This window comes from Protopterus annectens, chromosome 2.part2, assembly GCF_019279795.1.
Source record: "Protopterus annectens isolate FY-2018-M chromosome 2.part2, PAN1.0, whole genome shotgun sequence".
NCBI lineage: Eukaryota > Metazoa > Chordata > Ceratodontiformes > Protopteridae > Protopterus > Protopterus annectens.
In genome coordinates, this window is record NC_056730.1 from 647,408,497 (window position 1) to 647,430,413 (window position 21,917).

Below are 21,917 nucleotides of genomic sequence, written 5' to 3' on the forward strand. Positions count from 1 at the left end.
AAATTTCATTGTGATAAATTCTGGTAATCCAGTAAATAGCAGCCAAACTAATCCTTTCAGAATGATAGGGTGTACAAGAAGGGTATAAGGCACTGTACGTGACACAGTGGGTTGTATTTATAGTCCCATACTTCAAAGATGCATTAAGGGAATCTATGATTTATGATGCTATGTGTATATTTAAATAAGCAAAGTGCAGACTATTGCTCATTTTTGAACTTCCAACATTGCGATGGAATGCCTAGCATGCTTTTGCATATTTCAGTCAGCATAAAATAACAAGAAATGAAGGAAGGAATGAGCATTACAATCCATATGTACTTAAAAGTCTTGAAAGCCGTTGTGAATTTTCATCAAGAGGCTGTGGACACAAACATGCGCAGATCTTTTACAATATCATGCAGTGAACTGGGCTCAGCACTGCTGGTCTGCAGCTTACCCAGACTGTTTTAAGGTTTTGTATTTACTCTGATGATGTCCATGCCCCCCTGTTATGGCTTTCATAAGATTGGAATATGGAAAGGTAAAACAGCTGGAAGTAGGAGAGACAGCAGACAATGGAAACAAAAGGGAAACATTAAGAGGATTGTACAGGAGGAGGTCGAAAAAGATGGGTGCTCTGTTTTTGTTGGGGATGGAACCCAATTTTTTAAATTTTTAAATAAGGGAAGCAGCATCTGTAGGAAAGAGAATTAAGGAAGAGATAAGGCATTTTTTACACAAAACATAAATTACAAAAAAGACAGACAGAACACTGTGGTGGTCTGACAGGGGCAAGCAGAGAAGCATATATATGGCAGACAGACACAAAAGGGATAGGGAGGAGGTCTGAGGGTCAGTATTCATCCCAGTTCCGAGGGTCTTAAATATCCCCCTGCCCTTATGTACCTGGGTGGGATGACCCTAATGATCTCTCATGTCCTCCAGTAGCTCATTGGTCAGGGCTGACTAGGTCAGCAAGTCTTCTACCTGCTGGAGGAGAGATTGGTATGGGCACCAATGCCTCTCCATGATTGTCTCAACTGTAATCTCTACCAAGTCCTGAAGCCTGTGGTCCAGGCTGCTATGTTCCAGGGTTACACAGTGATGGAGGCATTGCTGTTGCCCTGTGATGTGTTTCCAAGCTGGGCAAAGGGATGTGGTAATCTTTCACTCACCAGGGAGATTTGCAGCTGAGCTGTTCTTGGCACTGCAGGACCTGCAAAACTTGAACATAAAGGGAAAGAAATTAAAAAAAAAAAAAAAAAAAAACAGACAGAGAAGAAGAGAGAGCAAGAACCGTGAAGTAACAGAAGGATTCATAAGTATTACGCACCATTGCCTTTATTTAAATGACACAAGAATGAGAGAAGGAACATTTTATTATTGCATATGAAGCTGTCATTAACCATTTATATATATATCTTGTTATTAACAATGCCGTGATGAAATACTGACATATACTGCCCTTTTTTTGTTCCATCCCTGCTTCATTATTTCCAGCTTATTCCAGTGCTCCCGTTCATCAACATGTCTACCAGCCTCTCCTACATCCCCTGGACTATCTCCATTATGTTACTAGGGCTGGCATGGAAACTAAGATGCAGGTCATATTGTAGACTGCTTCCACTAGGAGATTTTTTTTCACTTATGACCTACACCTTAATTCCCTCTCCTCTGTGTTCACCTCTTATGTCCAAGGGCTAGTCCCCTTTATGGACCATGCCTCCCAATGGGAATGCTTAGACAAATGCCCTCCCCAGGATAGGCATTTTCATACTTCCCGGCCAGCATCTGTGATACCTAAGCAGCTAATCAAAACTGGGTTACCTGGGCTGTATTTAGGGCTTTATCCCTCTATGCCATGGTGCTGACATTCAAGTTTACATTTTTAGTATTACTGCATTTACTGTAATATGACTGAATACCTGTAAATTCCTTCCTTGAAATGCTATAAGCAAGTAATGTAACAGGAAATACCGATTCTACGTCAGGTATACTTTGACTTCCAAGCTACCTATTATTGATATAAGATTTATTTCTCCTTGACTGATTCAGTGTAATAAAATCACATACATCTCAACGAACATATACAATGGCCACTTAGTGCACTGTAACTGTGACAGCCTGACGAGTTGAAATATTTTATTATGTTTAGTATTCTCATAATTGTAATAGTGTGGCACCAACTGTACAACTCTCCTCTAAAATTTTTCCTGTTATAGGCAACCTCCTCAGGAGCTGCAGAGATATGAAAGGAAAAGGGGGAAAACGAGAGTGTCTTACTTGAATGAAAGCTGTATTTCATACTTTCACCAGGTTTACTAATACAGCTTAAGGAATGCTACCCCCTTATCCTTCATTGCATCATGTACACCATTCTTTTTGTTTGAAAATGCAGCATGTTACTCTGTAAGTTAATGCAGAGTGGTCCTTAAGGAAATAGTTATTTTAAAATTATAGCTATAAACCTGAGAAGGTATTATTAATGCAAAAAAAAAAAAAAGTAAGTTTCTGCATGCTTTTGCTGCAAGGAGGTAGTGATGTGATACTCCATATAAATTGCTGCAGGCACTGCTGAACATTTCTTAATTGGCACATTCAGAGGCACCATTTCCCTTTTTTGAAGGAAGGGGAACTGATTTATCGATCTGTCTACTGGTGAGCAGTTTGCTACCATGGCAACCTTAGCAGACAGTCAATTTCCCTAAGGCCAGTGGCCTGAGGTGTTCCTTTTGCTGCAAACAACTTTCATGCAGCCAGTGTAAGCTGCAAGGAATCATTACATTAATGTTTAGGTCTTAATATGTGTCTTCATCATTGCCACTACTTCTGTGCTATTGCAATGATATCTTCATTATTATTTCTTTATGTCTTTATTACTTTGGCCTAAACCATAGCAGTCTGCATCGACGTAAAGCTAATAAAATAATGTTCTTCCGTACGTTTCTGCACAACCATTTCCGCCTATGCTGTGGTGGTACCTCTGTTTGTAGGCATTGCTGAAGCTGAGGAAAGTTCTGTAAATCCCCAAATTCGTCATCAGTAGCAGTTTGCTTGCTAGCGCAACATATAAGTCGTACATTTTAAAGTACATTTCTGCCAAAGAAATTTGAACAGAACTAATAATCCATTCACAATGATAAGGTGTACAAGAAGAGTGCAATGCATTGTATGAGAGGCAGGGGTTCTATTTATAGTTCATTGTCTTAACACACCAAGTAACACCCTCAAGACAAGAGAGTAAAACAGTACGACTGAAACACAGTGTATTAACCAATAGAGCAAATAAGAATTTCCTCAACAAGTAACTGAAATAAAAATGTGATATGTCAGTACTACCAAACTTTTGTAACACCTATGAGAATGAATGTGTCAGTGACGCAGTCATATAATTGTATTACTTTTTGAACCTGTGACGAATTACTACTGCACAATAAGTGCCTATTAAGGCAAATGTGTACATACATGACTATGTATTATTGCAATATAAGAAGTGGATTACTAACTATAAAACTCAAGGTTTCGGTCCTGTCTGTCTATAAACCAGCCTGGCCAAGGATCCCTCCTCTGCATCAGTGGGTCATCATGCCTATGCCTGTACTGTTGTCCTGAGCAGAGGGGTCTCTGTCCCTGAAGACAGATAACCCCCCCCCCATTCTATCTTTTACCAGACATACCCTATCCTAGGATGTTTGCTCTAATGTCTTCAGGTGCTAATCCTGCAGCAGCTAGACCTTGAGGCAAAACCCTGGACTTTAAAGGGCTCCATGATTTAAAGACGAGGTTCAGAATGAGCTTTATAACTATGAAGCTGAGACTACTAGGATGTGAATCTTACTCACTAGGATGTGACATCATCTGCCCAACTTATACTCCTTACTAGGGCTGCCACTTTTTAAAATGTTCAAAGAGGGGAACTTTTTTAGAAAAACATGAAATTTTGTAGGGCAGGACATATCCACAAACACTAGAAAGGAATGTATTTTTTTTTCAGAAAATAAAAGATAATCTTTCCATGATTTGATTTCATTATATTGTTTCATATTATATTATGGTGGTTCAGATACAGAAATATTGTTTTCTGCATTAGCCATTTCTCAACTCGTTTTGCAGGATGCAACTGCCCAACTTGGGACTGTTCTGTGTTAAGAAGTGCAGGCAGTACACCTTCAGTCTCAGCTGGTAATGGCTGGGCACAGACAGGTATAGGGAATCTTATACTTTGTGAAAAGGCACCAACAATCCACACTTCAACTGATGCTCACAGAGTATTCATGCTTATGCATGAGCAAAGCACAGCTTGTCCACAGCAGTATAAAGGCAAACTATGTCAATGATAGCAATGATACATGTGCACTTTAATGCAATTCATATAGCTAAGCATAACTAAGCTTTATTTGCATAATAATGTCTTATATCTGCCCAAACATACACCACTTTTTTCCAATCTACCCTTTTAAAAGCTGCATGACTCTGTATTTATACAAAAATCAAAGGAATGCACAAATTAAGAAAATGTTTTTTCAACTGCAGAGGTAGCAGAAATGTATTGAAAAAAGGCAGTTATCAGAACATTTTGCATTAATATCATTGGGAATGACCTTTGATTTACTGGTAAGCCTAGGAAATATTGCAGTGCTTGTAAGCTTCTACTTGCAATCATTTGGAATGTGTAAAATACATTTTCAGTGTTGTCTACATTAGTATTTCTCCTGTACAGTGTCTTAATGCAGACACTGGTGTCTGGCAATGGAAATGCTCCAGTCCACACTGCAGTCAGCCTTCTGGAAACTGAAGAATGAAATACATGAAAACTTAATTAATGAAGATTTTACCACAGCCTTACAGTGAATCCTTATTGGCGTATATGCCAATACGCACATTGTCACACTAACCATTTGAAATATCAGGACCTCCGTGAACAATTTCCCATAATGCTGAGATTGAATGGCCAAAAAAATAAACTCATATATACTAAGTTTAAGATAAGCATTTCCTGGAATATGCGATTTTCTCCAAGGTATGGTGACCTTGGAGTTAGTATAAGTAAGTTCAGAGGGCGTAGGGGGTACGGGGTGGGGGGCTTGTCCACCTGTAAAAAAGAAGTTTAAAGAAGAATGATATTCAATAGTTGCTTTTCTCCTGCAGTTTACATGGTATTTCAGAGGCAACATCATACAAACTTTATACAAATGAGGTTTGGAACAGACCATTTTGTCCTGGGACATCTTCAAGGGGGGCTAGGTACATAGATTAGCAGGAATTAAGAGAATAAGGGGAGGATAGGGATAAATTGGATGGATGGTCGATGGCTGTTAATAGCAGGAGTCTGGTGAGGGCTGGGGGAGGTTTTTTTTGGCTTTATCTCACCTCGGAGGGAGCTTCTGTATTATGACAGATAAATGTTGTTTGCGACGGTAATGAAAGTGTAGAGTTGATCCAGTGCTCTGAGTTCATTAAGCTGCTCCAGTTATGTTATAGGGGTGGTCAGGTTCCAGCCCCCCCCCCCCCCCCGGAGACAACACTGGCTTTTCCTAGGCTGAGTGAAACCCTCTTGGAGTAATGTCACTCATGGTGCAGGTACAGTGTTGGACTTTACAGATATGATTTTCGGTAGATGGGGAAGTCTCATTGGGTAAGTCATCGTAACCCCTGTGTGTGGCCAAGTGTTATGCTATACGGTGCTCGGTGGGTTAGGAGATGTTATCCTGTGGCTTAGAAGGACATCATTGGTGACTGGCTAGTGTCTTGTGGCTTCTTATAGCGGGACTGCATTCGCCAGGCTCGCAACGACAGTTTATGGGTTTCACGGGCTTCCAGCTTACTGTGGCTCACTGCACTGCACATGCAGCTTAACCATTTGGGAGAGGGTAGGGGTCCAAAATAAATAATGGATTTTGGTGGCTTGCTGCTGGGTTTCCGACAATGTCATTAACGGAATGAGACAGGCGTTGAGTTGTGGAATTTGTATCCTTACAGTTGCAACAGTGGTTATTTTGTTATAGCTGAGGCCCAATATGTGTCTGTGTATATTCAACACATCATAGAATGAGTCATTATAAAACTGGTTTACACTAACTTTACTGCTTTGGGTCTTATCATACAAGCATGTTCACATGGTAGCTTGCATAGTTTTGTACTCAGTACTGTTCAAATGTTACAGCGGGGGCAGTGTAGATTAATACATACAGTAATACTAAACATAATGTTTGTTATATGCACACACAGTAAGTATTGGTGAAGAATTTTTGAGGTACACTGGATACCTTTCCAGTTGGATCCATAATTTTAACAGAGTGAAGGGGTTAATAAAAAAAAAAAAAAAAAAAAACTTTGACTGAGGAGCCATTCATTAGAGACATGTCTGGATTGCAGTCTGCAGATGTTGTTATTCATTGCTGTGCAAGTCATCTGAGCCAGTAGAGCTATTATGCTTTGTGAGGGTATGGGCAGGAAATGAAACAAATTACAGGTATTAATTAGATGAAGATTCCGATGGCTGTATATCTGTTCAACAAACAGACTGTGCTTTGAAATATAATCTGAATGCAATATGTTTGCATTTAGTAATGATAATACTGTTTCAGTAAACACTGTTATACTGATTATTACAAGACTATCAACATTAAAGAACTAGTAAACTATATTTTTTGAATTCTGTAAGTGGGCTCTGTATACAAATAATTCTTTGTGTTATTTGTTATTTCCATAACCACAGAGAAAATATATACTTGAGTATTGCAAAGAATCAGTCACTATATCTCTAGTGTACAATTTTGTCTAATATAGCAACCTTACATATTTTCATCTCTGCAACAATAGAGAACTTTGATAATATTATTTGGTAAGGGAACTGCTACATTTACCTATTGGGCTAACTATTAGCTTGGTTCACATAGTGGGGGTTGGTGGGTGTTTGCATATCAACGGTACAGATTTCTTGCATGTTCAGGATTTTGCTTCATAGTTTAGGCAGCCGCAGTGGTGAAACGATGATTAAGTGGTTTGGGCAAACTAGTGGTTATTCATTAAAGATTACAGTTAGAAGTGAATGGCAGATATTGGAGTTCAAGACTGCATGCTATACACAGAAGTTAGGTTAGAGCTAAAGCTGTAATTCTAACAACGTTCTGAGTTTATGGCAGCAATATCTGAAGTGGCTCCAGTTTTGGGCAGTTATTTTGATTATGACTCTGTCCACCTTTCCTGCTATGAGGTCAAAGAGTATAGTTGGGTGCACTTGGCTATTAGGGGGGCTTGGTAGCTGCTGACGGTACGTGATTGACTGGTTGTGTCCGCCCATGCACATTTTAGGGGTCGGTAGGGGCCTGCTTCTCATCGGTCAATATTTTTTCAGAATGTTCGAAAGCCAACTTAGGCTTTGGTTACACAAAAAAGGGGAAGAAATACCCTGGGAGGTATTGTACAGTTTCAGTTGTTCAGTTGTTCATATAACTTGAGCGATCTAGCTTGCTTGCAAGGTAAGGAACCTGTTTATAGTGCCTTACAAACTATATCATTCAACAGGTGTGCAAATGGCTATTTGTAGGCACTTTGCTTCAGTATTCTCTATTAATGAAGGGAGCAACAGATGTTTCTATGTCATTGATTTATCAAAGGGCAGCCATCCTCTCAACTGTATAGATTTTCACAGAATGTTCAGATTTTCACTTCATATTTTGGTCAAGGGTTGAAGTCAGAAAATAAAGACAGACATTTGAGTTTCAGACTTTATACCCTTCAGATATTCAGGCTAATGCAATACCTGTTATTATATCAATTTTCTAAGTTTGTAAGAGCAATATTTAAGTGTCCCTGTTTTGTGCCTTTGTCTCCCCATTATTTATGGCTCTGCCCAGACTTTTGCTCTAGGAGGTTGAGAGGTATGACGACAGTCCTTTGATTATAGCAACGACTGGTGCTGGCGCTCATCAGCACACTTCATAGTTCACATAAATGGGTTTTCTTCAGGATTACTTCCTAACCATTTAGGTTTAAAATTTGGAAGTGGCATTCATTTGGGGTTCCTTCTTTATGTGGTTGCTGGTAAATATTGGCAAACCTTTACAGCCTGGAGGTACATACTGGTGACAGGAGTTAGTAACAACAATAGTGGGACTTACACTGATGAGATACCAGTTGCCTGTTGGCTTTCTAGCTTATAAATAGAAATATTTTAGAAACAGCCACTCCACTGGGGAACTGTCCCAGTTTACGTATAGCCTGGCTTACACATTTTCTTCAGCGAATTTGAGAGGGATGAATAGCATGAATTTTGTTGCTATTTTGCAGTACATGGACATTGCTGCAGTGAGGTGGCAGAAGAGACAGATTTAGTTCATTTAGGCCCTTCTTTAAACTTTAGGATTCTCTGTTTGGGTTCTCAAATTTGACAGATTACTTATGGTACACATTAAGGGGGGGGGGTTTATAAGGACAAGGGGTTTGCCCCATAGATACAAGGTACAGGGTTTAAGACTTGTTTTGTTCAATCTTGAAGAGGAAAGATGCTTACGCTGTTTTCTTTTGCAGATGGCGGAGGTCCTGAAGTTGATGTGGCATTGGTGGTGATCTGAAAGAAAGTAATCTAAAAGGTGATGAAGGCTGTTTCAATGGATGTCACGGTCATGTTGGTGCTGCACAATGGGGTCATGGATGAGGGACTGCATGGATTTGGAAGTTTAGGAGATATAGAAATGGAGCAGTCATTGGTTGGTGACCTGAAGGAATGGGGTTCAACAGGTGATCGAGGCTGTTTCAGTGGAGGTCCCGGTTGGTTGGGTTTTGCAAAGAGGTCACAGATGCGGGAGCGCAGAATGAACAATGGTCAATGCCCTCACAGAAATGGTATTGAAAGATAATGGATTCTGCTTGCAGGGCTGTTGTGATTGTTGGAATGGTGCACAGTGAGGTTGTAGGTAATCTGGCTGTGTGGGTCATTAGGGCATATCCGAGTTGGGGTAGTTTGAGGTGGTGTAGGGGTAAGTTGAGCTGTAGGTAGGGTGGGACATGGGAATGCTAATTTGGGGATTGTTTATGAGGAGTATGCGGTTTTCCACAGGTGGGAAGGAGCATAACAAGCATGGGATCAAAGAAGGCAATGAGGTTAATGGTTCCAGGGCCTGGTGAGGTAGCCAAGCTCAGTGGTTTCCACATGCTGCTCTAATTGTTTTTCAGGAAGGGCATGGGTGGGACCTCTGAGGTAACTTTACAGTCACCATCCACTTCTTTTGTAGAGGGCTAAGCAGGTGTTTGATATGAAGTGAGAGTTGTTTCAAACGTGGCATTTTTGGGGAGATAAACCCTTTAAGCAAGTTTCATTCATGTTGTATATCAGGTAAGGTTTTAGAGAGCAGCGCACATACCATTTGATTTCTGACGTGGACAGGTAGGTGTGCAGTACAAGTATGAATTTTATGGGTAGATATGGTTTTGATGGATCATTATAATTTAAGGGGATGGCACTTGGGGCAGATGGCTAGTGATGGTCATGGGGATTTACCTTTCTTTATGAATGTTGGGGGAGGTGTTGAGTTTGCTGGCCTAATTTGGGGGTGGTTTGTGGCTTGTTGTATGACAGGATGGTAGGTTATGGAGGTTGAATATTAGGTGTTTTAATCTTGAATAGGTTTAGGGGAGTTGGGGATTAGGGTTCATATGGCGGTTGTGGGATCATGTTTGACGAGGTGAGTCAGGCTGCATTAAGGTTTACAGCTTGCTGCAGGAGTAGGGCTCATCTTATAAATAAAGGATATGGTAGGGCATGCTATATTGGTTAATGGTTTTACAGTTGTTTATCAGAAGGAGTTTTGAAGGAAACTGTTATTTGTTAAGAGTGGGAGCAAGGTAAGTCAGTTAATTTGGTAAAGGAGTATGTTGCTGTAAGTACAGCAATTGCATGGGTGGCAGGGCTAACTGAACGCACTAAATGTAGCTCATTTCATATTCTTTGGGCAAAAAAAACAAAAAGGGATGCAGCTAGGCAAGATAGCATGTAGCTTGGCTTGCCTTGTCTTGATGGGTTTGGTGTTGGTGGCCTGGTTTGGGTTTACTGTTTGTGGTGCATTTGGGGTCATACTGATAAAAGGCCATGATGATGGTTTGTGTCTGACTGTGGGTATTTGGTGTGTTGGCAATATGGCTATTGAATGGAATTTTTGAACAGAGATCTCATGCAGTTTATTATATGCATTGGGCAGCTAGTATTGGGCTGCAATCTGATGTGAGGGTATGCAGTTTCCTCTGGGTGGTTTCAAGTGAAGAGATATCATTTAGCTATTATATGCATAGGGCAGTAAATGGGGTCACAACATGGCATGATAGCATTATGCAATTGCCTCTGCATGATTTTAGTGGCAGAGGGCTTAGTGTCTGGTTGTCCAGTTGGCTGGTAATGCCCTTGGAATGATTCTGAGGCTTCCATTGGTCATTGATTAAGGATTAGTTAGTTCATGTGCAGTGGTTATAAGGTTATGGTTCATTACTTTAGCATAGGAGAGGGACCAGTGGTTTACTTTCAGCTGGTTAGGCAACTGGCTAATTTCGTTAGTTATGTGATAGGGTTTAGGAGGTGATGACTCGGATCGAGCTTGGTTAGAGAGGATGTGATACACCGAATGATGTTTGCCCAATGCCTTAATGGTGGTTAGGTTGCTGGAAGTTTGGTCAGAGAGAGGGGGAACAGCCTGGTCAGGCTGGTGCGAGGAGAAGAGGGGCAGGCTTGCCCTCTTCTGTTCCACCTCTGGTGTTGGATGTGTAATTCAATAAGTTGTGAAGGAAAGTGAGCGGTTGCTCTGCTGGATAAGTTAATAAGCAAACTGAGCTGCTTATTTGGATGGTGGTGTAATTCAATAAATTGAAGGTGAGCAGGGTAATGTTGCCTTGTTAATGCAAAAATAAGTGAGCAAGTGGGGACCACTGCTTATCAAGGGTGAGTGGTTAAGCTGCCCTTATGGTTATTTTATGTTTTTGTTCATGGAGGTTATTATCACCTGTGTCATGTTTTGATTGAAATTTATAACTATTGGTTAACAATCATATTTATGATAATTTAATAAAGGTCGTAAAATATAATTTGGTGTTGGGTGTTTATTGAAGTGGACCAGGACAAATGAGGTTTGGAACAGACCATTTTGTCCTGGGACATCTTCAAGGGGGGGGCTAGGTACATAAATTAGCAGGAATTAAGAGAATAAGGGGAGGATAGGGTTAAATGGGATGGCGGGATGTTTAGGAGGAAATGAGGTCAAGGTAGGGAGGGGCTTAGAGGGTTTTGTCAAGTGTAACTGAAGTAAAAGTCACATTTTTGCATGAACCTGCTACCCTCCTGCCCTTCCTCTTTTTTATTAGTGGGGATTGTGGTTATTGCAGTTTGGGAAGGCGGAGAAGAGGGGCAGGCTTGCCCTCTTCTGTTCCCCCTCTGGTGTTGGATGTGCAATTCAATAAGTTGGGAAGGAAAGTGGGTGGTTGATCTGTTGGATAAGTTAATAAGTAAGCAGAGCTGTGTATTTGATGGTGGTGTAATTCAATAAATTGAAGGTGAGTGGGGTAATGCTGCCTTGTTAATGCAAAGATAAGTGAGCAAGTGGGAGACGCTGCTTATCAAGGGTGAGTGGTTACACTGCCCTTATCATTATTTTATGTTTTCTTTCATGGAGGTTATTATCACCTGTGTCATGTTTTGGTTGAAATGTATAACTATTGGTTAACAATCATATTTATGAAAATTTAATAAAGGTAGTCAAATGTCATTTGTTGTTGGGTGTTTATTGAAGTGAACCAGGACAATATATAAATTCATAATTATTCATCAGATTTAAGAACCTCATGTCTTATACCAGTACTAGTCAGTAACCTTTGCTCATAATATACACATTGTAATATGGAAATGTTATGCAAGAGCTTTATACTTATATGGTCTGAATCCTATAACTTTTACCTGCATATAGTCTGAACTTGAACAAGTCAGTATATGATTTTATGGCTTCCACTGTGAGTGAAAGAAAGTGAATGTACTGAGAATTTGGACTGCATTCACCAAGAAAAAAATAAACAAAAGGTTTTTTTAAGTGTTTGTAGAAGGGACACGCCTCCCTGGCACCACCCAAACTTATATATATATATATATATATATATATATATATATATATATATATATATGTGTGTGTGTGTGTGTGTGTGTATGTGTGCACAACCCCAAGGTCTTAGCAACTCAAAGAAGGGGGGTATTCTCCCCAAAAGGCTTGAGTTTTCAATGTTCATCCACCAGCCAATTACCCAACTTTCTGCTCTGCATTCATGTTTAACAGTGGCATATGTCGCTAGAAGATTTTACGTTTATATTAAAATACAAAGTCATAAGTAGTATATGAAAATGTCTGATATTCTATTAATTGTACATAGGTACATTGTAATATATTTTTGTATTTTTAAACCTATCATAATTGTCTAATCCCTTTTCTTATCTATATGTTTGTTTATTTGCAAATACAAATATTAATTATTATGAAAAAAGAGTTAAAGCATTCTTCTTTTGTCCATTATCTAACACCTTAATAACCATGACGTTGAAAAGGAATTGAATAATTAATTTAGTTCATTTAGGATTTTTTTTAAACAATCTCTGTGTTGGTATTACAAATTCATAGTTTCTATAAGCCTAATTGCATCTTGGATTTGATCTTAAGTAGATGGTAGTTTACTTGCTAGTTCAAAATTAGGAATTAATACATTCTAATATGGATTTTAATGTTTTACCTATAGTTAGAGATATTTATAGAAGTTTAGTAGATAGTTCAAGTGTGTTTAGAAATCTTGATTCATCCTAGCTGCTAGAAAGATTTTGATCAAATTAGTTAACTATTAAACAAGTTATAAAAGACTCAAAACATAAAACCTGAAGAAAACTAATAAATAGTAACCAATAGACTAAAGTTCATAAGAAGCATGAGATTACAGTAAAAGTGTTTATATTGGACTTTAATTTCAGTTAATATAAATGGTCTTAGTATTCATAAGAAAAGAGATGGATTTAACAAATTTGTGAAACTGATAAAGTTCAGGTAGTTTCTGTTCAAGAAACACATACAGCATAAAAGACAGATCAAACTAAATTTATCTTTAATCAATATAAAATTTTATCACATTCCTCACATGAAAATAAAACAAAAGAATAAGGAAATTATGAAAAATGGATCAGTTATGCCAAAATATAATTTCAAAAATGAAGATGGAGCATTTCAATGATTATAGTTGAAAATCAGAATTGAATGAAAACTCTAGTAAACCTATACTGGTTTCCAGGACTATCTGTTAAAATATCAACAAAAATCTTGAATTAATTTTAGAACCTGTGAAAGGAAATCTGATAATACGAGAGGATTTCAACTGTATATCTGGTAAGTCTAAAGTGACTGCAACAGAACAGTGACCATGGCTAAGACATTGCTATACATGATTGATGCTTACATAATGAAAGATACTCCTTATAGCGCTGTATTACTCACATGTATTTGGTACAAAATCCAACATTCATAAGATTTTAATTTCAGATAACCTGTTTCTAAAGTTAATAATTTAAAATAATTAATTGTCTATGCATTGATCATAATACTCTTAATCTTAGAAAATGGCGTAATAGCAATAAATTAGCAATAGCAAGATGAGTTCCCGCTTATATAACTAAACTTGTTAAATTTCAAAATTGGTTCCATGAGGAAAGAAATAACTTTCATATTTTTAATAAAACTAGGAAAAATGGATACCTCAAAAGCATACTTGCATGGTAAAATCTCAATCTGGATCAAGAATAAACTAAAGTTTGGTGTAAAAAAAAACTAGAAATACAAAATATGTTGGAGTTGACTAAAACAATAAAAAAACTCTTATGGGATCTGCTAACAAGTTAAATAAAAACATCAAGATAAGTTATAACATAAAACAGAAATAGCCCTGAAAAACGTTAAAGCTTTCTCCCTGTTCTGTGACACCTACAGGAATACTTAATCTGATTGAAAAATCTAAAACATTTCAAGTACTAAATATACCCAAGCAATAAAAAAGTCAAACAACAGTAAAATGGTTATAGAAATATAAAATATCCTTTATGAATTTAAACATAGTACCAAAACTAAAATTTAGACAATAATATAATAAATTTAGATAAAAAAATACAAATTATCCACAAACTTATCACATTAATAACAAAGTCCTAAGCATACAAACAGTTGTGAGGGAAGCAATCTAACTTTTGACCACCATGTTGCCTCCATTGAACAGAGAGCTTTCTACATGGCTCACCTCATTAGTAAGGGTATTTCTTCCAGGTAGAAGGAATTCATAACTTCCCTGTATTCCTCCCTTATCAGGCCCATCATCAAATATAACGCCCCTTTCAGCATGTACCTCATGAAGCACATGCAGCAGCTGGAGAGACCACACAGGTTCCTGACCAGAAGAATCCAGCGCTTCAAAAATTTATCCTACATGGATAAGCTAAAAGCCCTGATCCTCTACTCTGTTTCATACAGACTCCTCAGAGATGATCTATGTCTGGCACACAGAGCAATCAATGACCCCCACCTTGATGAAATTGCTGCATATCCGCAAGTCAAACTCCACTCATGCAACCTGCATGAAAAACCTCAACTTGGTCTGCGACACTAATATCACTTGATGGCAGGACAGATTTGTCGCCCAGAGGCTTCCCCATCTGTGGAATAGACTCCCTCTCCACATCAAGTAGAGTGCTTCATTATCTCTCTTTAAGAGGAACCTGGATGATTAGATGGGAAATAGAAAATACACTCCTGGGATTCCACCTGTGTCTCTGTTGGACAGGAGCATTGGGTGTGGGAACAAGGGCTAATTTATTGGCTACGTTTATAAGGGCCTCAGGGCCTGCAGACTAGTAGAATGCTATGATCCTATCATCCTATTAATGACTGTTTTTAATGAGCATAATATTAAAAAAATCTGACTTGGCAATAACTATTATTTGCAAGCAGATAAGCTTTGAAATAAGTCTAAAAAAATGCTATGATTAGGTGGCCTAATTCTAGAAATATATAAAATATCATAAGAAAAAAATCAAACTCTTTCTTTCTGAAGTATCAAGAGAGATTCACATACATAATACAATTCCACATTCTTTGAGGTATACTTCAGTCATACTTATCCCCAAATTAAATATAGATAAATTAAGTCCTGTTGATTATAGACCAGGTTCTTTATTGAACAATGACTGTAATATTTCTATTTAAATTGCAACAGAATAAAAACATATATGCCCAATTTATTTGATGAGTATCAAAATGACTTTAGTTTAAAAAGGCAAACCCAAGATAATATAAAAAGAACATCAAGTAAGTATGTTGCCATCTGGCTAAGTGTATATTTTATTTTCTCCCTGCTAATCTGTAGTGCATATGTTTATGTTATGAATATATATATATATATATATATATATATATATATATATATATATATATTTATGTCCCTCATACTGAAAGCTTCTATTGTAATACCTGATTTTATGTTTGCATGAGCAGCACAGTTACTGGATATTGCAGGCAATTGTTACTACATGAGAGTTTCTATTTGTGAAGAGTTTTGTCATTGACTAAGGCTGCTGCTTCTGTTTTTTTTCATATATGCTACACACTCTGGCTGGCTGCCTTTTTCTAAGTGCTTACATAGCAGATTTATAGACTGTAGATTGTATAGCAAAGAGTGGGAACTAACAGATAGGTGTCTTACCTGGCTGTCTAACATCTGTATACCTGCATTTCAGTAACCCCATATTTGCATGCAAACACATATCTCTTGTTAGCTTATTTTCTTTCTCTCCTTCTATACTGTGGAAGCCACCACTTTTGTTCTTAGTAATCACAAACTTTCATACCTACAAATATCTCCGGTAAGCTTTCTTACTGTCCTGTTTAAAGGCTAGAAAGGTGGAATGCACACCTGTGAAATATAGTGCACTACTCTTCTTTGCCAAACGTTACTTAATGTGGATGAGTATAGACAAATAGTATTGTACCTATCTAGTTCAGCTATCAACATATCCTTATTAACTTTCTCTCTCTCTTCCCAGTGAGACAACCCACTACCTAAACAACTTGCACAGCTGAAGTTCACCTGCAGTTGCAAAAGTTCACAAGGAAAAAATGCACTGAGTTAAATCTATGTAAGACAAATTCATAGACTCAGACTAATAGTTTAATTTATTAAGTCATGCACTAGTGTGTTTTGTTTGTAGTGTTTAATCTGCTGGAAGGATATCCCCACCTCCACTTATCCACACTCACAGGCCTTTTACTGCTGAAGGTGAAGCTACATTAACACTTCAGCATATTTTACTCTTGTCAGTGTAATAGTTCCCTGGAAAAGGCATTGAAAAGCCCATAGCTATAAAATTAGATGCTGTCACTCGGGTCAAGTTTTTAGAGTTCAGTCACCTTGTCTTTGTATCCAGGAACATTCTACCTCACTGATTGCTTATGGTGGTAAACCATCTGCGGGGTTTCTTCCTGCTCTGCTCACTCTGCTCCCCTGCCCTTTCCCCATATTCCACCCTCCCCCAGCACATCTACTCATATCCCAAGCAAACCACTCCCCCTCATTCCTCTGATCCAATTATATACAACTCTACCTTGTCCACACCCACATTTTATTCACACCTTACCTACTTTTATTTTACCAAACTTTTCCCTTACATCCATCAGCTTGAATTCTCATCCCCCTACTATAATTCTTTACATCTTACTCTATTTTACCATCACAATACTATCACCAATTCAAACTGTCTTACATTAACTCCAGCCTTACCACCTTCTCTTCTATTATACGCATAAACTAACATTGCACCATAATTGTACTACTGACCAGTCACATCTCCCCCACCCCACCTTATCACAAACCACAGGGCAAAACACCTAACCACATTGTCAAAGCCCACCCTGAAGTCAAAACATTTCCAACCTTACCTTTAGCTGCACACATATCAAAAGATAACATAATCTCTGTTTATACCTGATATTACATTCTAACACATAAATACCACTTTTACTATTTTTAAACCCACTATCACAGTTGACATGTTCCTTCTAACCTGCCTAGCTTCTTTAATCTCAATTCTCAACCTTGCTACAGCTATATCCTCGCTTACCCCCCACATCAATACACATAAACAACCTCCTCCAACCGTCACCCCAATAAACAGCACAGCTTCTCACAAATCTCCTCTCAGCTTTTCCCCTATACCCTCCCATATTATTCAAGCCACAAATTGGCCTCCTTACCTCCTACGAAACCACACTTGACACCAGTATCATCACCTAGGAATAAAAAACACTTCCCATGGTACTCCTTCCTCATTACCTACCTACTCAAATGTGGAGACATACATCCTAACCCTGGCCCACCCTCTAATCCTAACCAAAAGAGTAACCCCAAAAATTTAAACATACTTACACTGAACCTTAGAAGTATATGTAATAAAATAGCCCCATTGCATGTCTGGAGTGATCAAAACAAACCTGACATACTAGCCCTTACAGAAACATGGCTACACCCCGGTGTAAAAGACTCAGAAATAATTCCTCCAAACTTTGCAATAACCAGAAGAGATATATCTGAAAAAAAGGCGGGGATGAATAGCCCTTCTATATCCATCTACGCTCAACATCACTCCCTACACCAGTAATATAACCCCCTTTTCCAATGCTGAGGTACTAATCTCTTTTTTGATCCTCAACATATCAAAAAGAATTTGAATAATGGTAATATATATCCCACCAGGTAACAATATACCAGTGTTGGAAAATATTTTATCCTGGACAAACAATAAACTTCGAAACAATAATATTAAGGGATGTAAATATAGATTGGCAAACCATAGCTTTCAATTCCCACACAAATAGTATAAATCTGTATGTTTTTTTTTCAGCTCATCAATACTCCAACAAGATACAGCAAAGATCTCACCCTGCCAAACAACCCTAGATTGGATCCTAGTATCCCACCCTGCCAATTCCCCCTCTTCCGGTACCTTGTCTGGCTCCTCAGTGATCATCTGCCAGCTTATTCCCTTAGAACAAACTCCCAACAACTAAGAGTACACACTGTAAAATCAACAAATTTTTGTCAGCATAAATTCAACCATGTCGTTCATAAAATAGACTGGACACCCCTTAAAAAGCTACCCCTTAATGATAATGTACTATACTTTAATAATACCTTCTTTCACATACTTAATACCCCAGCTCCTGTTTGTATGAAAAGAATCAAAAATAACTTAGCTTCATGGCTCTCTAAGGAATGTAAACACCTGATGAAGCAAAGGGACCTAGCCTAGATAACCTGGAAACAGAACAAAAATGAACAAAATCATGTTAATTTCAAAACGCTACGTAACAAAGTGACAAAACTAATCAACAGAAATAAGAAGTCATTATTCCCAGCTTCGACTCCAACATAAAATCAACCCCAATAAATACTGGCACTCCATATCTTCTCTACTTAACCCTGGAACAAATAGAGCCCACGCCCTACCACCTGATACCCCTCCATCACAAATAGCCGAAAACTTTCACAAGCACTTCATAAAATCCATATCAGACTTAATTACTGACACCCCTAATGCTGGACCCCCTACCCTTCAACCTATTCAGACAATAACCCCAGACCATCAACTACTTCTAACCTTGTCATTAATAACCCCCCTACTCAACAAAATGTCATACAAACCACATTCTCACTTCAGCCTATACCTACTGGCACCATTAAGAAACTGCTACATAAACTAGATACCTACTGGCACCATTAAGAAACTGCTACATAAACGAAAATCCTGCTCTATCTCAGCTAATAATCTTCCACCACACTACCTCAAACTGGCTGCTCATTCAATCACCTACCCAATCAGTATCCTTATGAATAGGTCTTTATCTGAATCAGCGGTACCTACCATATGGAAACCATCTCACATCACCCCCATTCACAAAGAAGGAAACTCCTTTGATCTATCCAATTTCCATCCTATATCTATCGTGTCACCCATATCCAAAATTCTCGAGAGGGTATCCATCAGCAGGTAATGCAATATCTATTGCAAAACAATCTTTTAACCAAAACTCAACACGGCTTCCGACCTAGCCACAGCACAGCTACAGCCCTATTATCTTTTACAGACACCGTAAAGAAAGCCAGAAATGCAGGATGCTATACAGCCTCAGTGTTCCTTGTTCTCTCCAAGCCTTTGATACAGTGTCTCACCCCTTACTATTAAACATACTGTTTAACTTAGGCTTCTTACATAACACAGTAAAATGGTTTCAGAGCTACCTCAAGGATCGTAAACATGCAGCAAAATGGTCCAATGAACTCTCACCCTTTCTCCACAACCCTATTGTGTCCCTCAAAGCTCCATCCTAGGACCCCTACTCTTTAACGTTTTCACAAAGTATCTTCACACTGCCTCTCACCCTGGGACCCTCATTCAGTACGCTGATGATTCCACCATAATCTGTATCGCTTAATCACTACCAGAACTACTTTATAAAACTCAACAGTCCTTTACTGCAGTTGAATCCTGGCTAAGAGAAGCCCAACTCTTTCTTAATCCAAAGAAGACAAAACTAGTACTCTTTCATCCTAAGGACACCTCCCCTGTCACTGATCATTTTAACATCTTTGCATCTGACAACACTGTCACAGAGATAGTGCAAGAAACCAAACTTCTAGGAGTTATCATTGACAATAAACTTTCATTCGACCCCCATATAAAGAAAAATATAAAGAAAACTCATCAAAAGCTGGGACTCTTATATAGAAACAAACATTTCTTTACTGCAGCAACCAAAATTGCCCTTGCAAAAACATTTTTGCTTCCCTCCTTTCTTTATGGTGCCCCTATCTTAATTAACTTACAAACTTCTACTATAAGCAAGATGGAACAGTGCTACAACAAAGTTGCTAAGTTTGCCCCAAACTCTAAATATTACACACACCACTGTAAACCACTCCTAGAACTAAACTGGCTTGAACTCCTCAACTAACTTGCCTATATTCAGTTATCCACATTGCACAACCTTATTTTCAAGCCTACCACCTGCCCTGCACTAGCCAATCTCGTCACACCTTACACATCAAATCGATCCCTACAATCAGAAGACAAAAATCTCTTAGCCATCTCAAAGCCCACAAGAAAACCAGGTCACTCTCTGTATTCATACTCTGTCTCTATACTTTAGAGTTCACTACCTCTAGCTACCAGGTCTATGTCTGGCCTAACCCAGTTCAAAGCCTCTTTAAAAAATCATTTAAAAAAATACATAGCTGTGCTCCTGCATAAAGCCTGCCTGATGCTCAGCACTTCCTATTCTTCCACATTAGCCTCATCATCCTCTTCTCTCACATTTCAATCCTTCACATTCTGCAAGATCCTAAGGCTCGTCTAACTCCTTCTCTGTTTCTATACCATATCCTTAAGCTATTGCTCGGGCTGTATTGCTTCTATTTTTTTAAACTCTCTCACTATCTTTCTGTATCACTAACTTTCTGGTTACTATTTTCCTAACTGAAACTAATATTCTATTTATTTATTTTTTATTTTATTTTTTGTTCATGTACTAAATGTCCCACATTGCACTACCTACATACTATTTTTTGACACTACATCATGTATAGTGAGAGTGACTATTATTGTCTATAATGTTTTTTAACTCTACAGAATCTTCTAGATGTCTAGTATATACTGTAACATTGTGCAACATTGTTTGTTCTTTCAACTTATTTTGTATATTATTTGTAATGTGATTTGTACTGCACTAGATTTTACTGCATTCTTTATTGTGGAGCTTTTCTCCCCGGGCCTCTGCTGAAAATGGGTTCTGTAGACCCAGTCAGACCACCCTGGTAAACAAATGTCAAATAAATAATAATAAATAAATATAATAATAGAAAGGAAAAATAATTTATTAACTTAGATATTGAAAATGCCTTTGACTCAGTTAATTTATTTAATATCTTGGAGTACTTCAGTTTCTCTGAAAGATTAATTCAATTAACAAGGAATATTTATATGGATAATAAAGCTTACATTAAAATTGGCTTTTTATATCTCAAGGCATTCAATGGGAAAAGTCACAAAGCAAGGTTGTGCCTTATAGCCTTTATTATTTGCAGTTAGCACTAATATGTTACAATTAAACAAAATGCAATGTTTTCTACTATAAAAGTTAATCCTATGAATCACATATTCTCAATTTGTTGATAGTATATTACTAACTTTAACAAATACAGAAAAGTTTTCTGATGAATTACAAATATATTTCTGGACTCAAATTCAACAAAAAAGTCTACAACACTTCTCTTAAATTTTAAAATGAAGGTATATAACCCAAATAACAATATATCAACCAAGATTCTCAACAAAGGGAGTATTTAGAAGTTATTCTGAAAAAATGTATTGAAGATATTAAAACAGCAACATATAATAGTATCATAGAGGAAATTAAAACATTTACAAACAACTGAAACAAAATTTTCTTTACATTTCTAGAAAGTTTTCAGGTTGGTAAACTAGTTATTTTGCCAAAAATGCTACATCCCATTCAAATCACACTATTAGCACCTTCAAAAGAACAACTGAAATGATTGAATACTTTAACTTTAAATGTTTATGGTTTCTGAACAAACCAAAAGCAGCGCATAAACGTCATATAAGAAAATAGGATAGCTGAGGTTGAAAATTCCCAGTTATAGATTTATATATCCAAACCTCATATATTAAAGTCATTGTAACACTGTATAGGTAAGTCATATGATTTAAACTGGAAATGACTTAATTTACCATTATTTGACAAAAGAATATAGAAAATGCCTCCTCAAGCAAAAGACACAATAAATAACAAGGTCTGACTGTTATTATT

The 21,917-nt window shown here is 37.8% G+C and overlaps 1 protein-coding gene across 1 annotated transcript in view; it reads left to right on the top strand.

The window, feature by feature from the left end:
- Nucleotides 1-21,917, top strand: part of LOC122795753 (shootin-1-like) — a 944,918-nt gene that overhangs the window by 612,168 nt on the left and 310,833 nt on the right. The window lies entirely within an intron of this gene.